The sequence below is a fragment of the Lolium perenne genome, chromosome 2 (assembly GCF_019359855.2).
Source record: "Lolium perenne isolate Kyuss_39 chromosome 2, Kyuss_2.0, whole genome shotgun sequence".
Classification (NCBI taxonomy): Eukaryota; Viridiplantae; Streptophyta; class Magnoliopsida; order Poales; family Poaceae; genus Lolium; species Lolium perenne.
Window position 1 is genome coordinate 73,389,335 of NC_067245.2, and position 2,850 is coordinate 73,392,184.

Below are 2,850 nucleotides of genomic sequence, written 5' to 3' on the forward strand. Positions count from 1 at the left end.
GGACCACATGAATATGACCGCCGACTTGACCGCCATGAACAAGGTGAAGAGAACTTGGTTCGAGAAGAGGCAGAAGGAGATCCTAGGGTGTGTTTGGATTGCTACCAAATTATACCCTACCAATTTTTTGGTCATGACCAAAATATTGGTTGTTGTTTGGATAGTTGCCAATTTTTTGGCTTGCCAATGCTCCACTACCAACTTTAGTTCAATTTTTTAGCCAATGTTGGTCAACTTGTGGGCACGGAATAGCTCAACCAAAATATTGGCTAGCCAAAATTTTGGTGGGGCAATCTTTCGCACAAACCAAACACACCCCTAGAGCGCACAAATTGAGTTGACAATCTCAATTTGTAATTTTTATATTTGTTCAACCTATGACACATTTCATTTCTTGGTCATGCTACATTTTATTTCATATTATTCTATATTTTTTAGGTATCTTCTCTTTCTTAATAGATGGCCCCATTTTGCTGGTCTCACAGCGAGCCACGTCGCCTCTATTTCCAACCTACTGTAATTTAGCCTATCGCTCCCAGGCAGAATCGTGCCGATCATTCTCACACTCCCAGGCAATTGAGAGTCGCTGGTAGACGTTGCATTCGTGTCATCTTCCCCGAGCCATTATTCTCACACTCCCAATTTACTCCTTCATTTACTCCCTTTCTCTCTTCAACTTCTCCACTACCACGTCATTTCTGTGGTGTGCGCTCCTATTGAAACGGATGGATTTTCATCTTCATCCCCGCTAAAGACCTGCACGAGTAAACCAATGGAGAGTTCCTCTCCAATTTAAGCTGGGCAGCCGCTTGGTTCCCATCTTTCACCTCACGGTGTACTTCTGCCTAAAAGCCCTTCATTATAGGAAATCGAAGTTGGCTCGAGAGATTTCGTCTCCCGACACCTGAAGCCCACCCCCTGGCCCCTGCTCGAGATTAAACAAATTTTGCTCAGGGAAGACACCATGGATTTGCTCAGTACTGGCCGCCACCCGCAATCCGACTCCCCCTTTCCCGGTCTTTCTACACTTTGCGTGATAATTAATTTTTACATTGTTTCCTTCAGCTGATTAGTTTTACCCCTCCTTCCTTGATTATGTTCAGATATGCGTATATTATCAGATTTGTGTTCTGCAGTTTGCCTGCTAATTAGATTTGCGATTGCTTTCTACAGGTGATTATTTCTACCACAGCTTCCTTGATTATGTTGAAACCCCTTCTCCTGAAGTGTCTTTCTCGTGGCTTCAAGATTCAAGCCTGGAACAGATCAATAAGAGCTTGAGTTTAATTCCTGAACCCACGGAATTCATCTTCCTGCTTACCCTCTCGGATGTTAATTCTTTTGTTCTTTTATCTTCCAAGATTCACTTTTCATAGATTTAAAATTTAATCTTTTGTTTTGTTATGCGCAATGTTTTCCATCATTTATTATTTTGCAGGAATAATTCATTCAGATGACTTCAGTTCACGAGCGTGAGATTCAACTCGGGGCTCAACCGGTATATTCTATAGTTCCTCTCCTGTTCCGCTCAACCACTTGCTTCGTCTTTCTTTATTTTTCCATGATGATCTCTCCTGTTACTTGCGCGCTGCAAGTAGAGGCCTTGGCAAGTCTGCTCTAAGAATGATAAAATATGTACATTCTGAGACTTGATCAGCGATGGGCCATGGTGGTTCTTTTCATGTTAGTCATTGCAATTTCCGTCTGGCAGTACAGTGATGATTTGAACATTTTATTGCTTTTCATGATATGACAGTATTCTTTCTTTGCTTAAGTGTGTTCGGTTTCGTGCATTTGCAAAGTTTAATGAGGAAGAGCAGAAGGTGATTCTCCTTGATTTTTTTCATATTGCAGCAGAATAATAGATGTGAGCTAAGATTCTTACACTACTGATTTAGTGATTTTACAACTTGCTTAACCTTTTTGATAATATACTCCTACGTTTCATTCTGTACATCGTTTTGTTCAAAATAGTGAGAGCAAACGTTTTGTTTTCTCTCTATGCCCTATATGATAAACCTGTACTGCTTGCTAGATTTCCCTCATCATTTTCGAAGAACAAGGACAAATGCTTTTGTAGAAATAGTGATACTCTATGCTTACACTAGAATTACAAGGTTTGTCGCTTCCTCCGGTACATAATTTTTTATCTCAAACTTTTGACCTACCTTCTGTAACAAATTATGGATAATGGACAGTTGCTGTATATGAATCACTGCATAATTTTGTTATTATTTTCCATTGAATTACAACAAAGGTATGATCGTGTTTAGACCTGGTTTAGCTTGGAACTAAGCAAAGTTCCATGTAAAGAATCAGAAATATACGGTTGTGGCCACTTCTGGGAGCTTAAACATTCTTTTGGAGAAATGTATACATATCCATTGTTTCTCTACTATTAAAGCTAATCTTAAAATAAAATTCCGCAACCTAACATGTTTTTGCATCACTATGTTTGCTTGACTGTGCAGAACAGATAAATACACATTACATTAATTTGATGAGAATTTGAACAGGCCTCCAGCTACTTCGAATAGAGCTGAGCACTCGGTCAAACATTGGTACGCCCGATTCAGTTTGCCGTCAACTGAACTTTAAGACCTATAAAAAACTATGGTAACCCAGAGATGAAAACCATATCCATTTCACACAATAGAGATTAGAGGGACGGCAAAATTAACAAGGCAATTGAGTTGATCAAAGGGTCAACCTAACTATGTAGTTTCTTCAGATGTAGTCAGATATATATTAGCTTATTTTTCCGTCGCAACGCGCGGGGTTTCATCTAGTTATTATAAATCTCTGTGACCAAATGGCCTCTTTCCCAAAGAAATAGACCAAATGGTCAAA

The 2,850-nt window shown here is 39.5% G+C and overlaps 1 long non-coding RNA gene across 1 annotated transcript; it reads left to right on the plus strand.

The window, feature by feature from the left end:
* Window positions 1–559: 559 nt before the first annotated feature.
* On the plus strand, window positions 560–1,768 carry LOC127332946 (uncharacterized). Its single transcript, XR_007870783.2, has 2 exons — window positions 560–1,016; window positions 1,174–1,768. It is a non-coding gene; the product is annotated as an uncharacterized lncRNA (long non-coding RNA).
* The last annotated feature ends 1,082 nt before the right edge of the window (window positions 1,769–2,850 follow it).